Here is a 983-nt window from a genome sequence, read left to right on the forward strand (position 1 = left end):
GTGGAGTTAGTCGTCACTCAGGGCACTAGAAATTTAGAGCTTCTAGCTGTTTTGAAATGTGCATGAAGAATTGGGAATTCCTCCTGGGCCTGAGACCTGCAAATATTCTTCCCATGACCCCTATGGGTATGCCTTGCTGTGTGCTTCCTCAGAGCATAAAATTATTGGCCTGGTGTCTAACACAATGTGACTTGGTTGAGACACTGTTCTACCTTTAACTAAAGCCAAAAAAGGCTCACCAAAGAAATGTATTTCTTCCTAGATAATTTACAAGATTTCGTTTCTTTTGTGGGGGTGTGGTTGTTCTGTTGGTTTGCTGCCTTTTAGTAGAGTTATTTGCATATCAAACCATGCATCAGGATATTTTAACAAAGAGATGAAACTAAGAGTAAAATAAGGATCTCTAAAAAGATCTTCATAAATACCTTAGAATGTCCTTTAAAGCAAATTCCTCCCTTAAAAAATGCAATTACATTTCTTGCAACCCCTGAGGAATTTTGCTTAAGTGCAGTACGTTGCTCCAAATGGAAAAGAAAGGGAAAATCGAGTGGAGATGCTAAACCCCCAGCAGAATACCGATCAGTGTTAATGCGTTCTCACACCTTCTGCTCTGCCATTATTTCCACAGTTAAGTAGTTACCCAACAGCAGCACTGACACCAGTACCTGTGCTCTTGCATCAAAATCTCACTTAATGAGACCAACTTGTGTGCGGCAACTGCTGTTTTGAATCATTTCTGCAGACAAGATAAAGTCATTCGGTATAGTCATTGCATCTTTTTCAAATTATTAATTTGAAAACCTAAAAATGGTCCCCAGCTGATTGGAAACACAAGCATTCAGAAAGATGCAATGGCTGTTGGAAGTTTTTGCCAAACCTTCTGAAAATAACACTCACATCTGGCTCTGAAAGATTCAGGATCTGCAGGGGAAATACAACTTTACATAACCGACTGTGCTCGTGCAAAAAGACACTTTGACTGT

Source organism: Crocuta crocuta, unplaced genomic scaffold (assembly GCF_008692635.1).
Source record: "Crocuta crocuta isolate KB4526 unplaced genomic scaffold, BGI_CrCroc_1.0 scaffold197, whole genome shotgun sequence".
Lineage (NCBI taxonomy): Eukaryota > Metazoa > Chordata > Mammalia > Carnivora > Hyaenidae > Crocuta > Crocuta crocuta.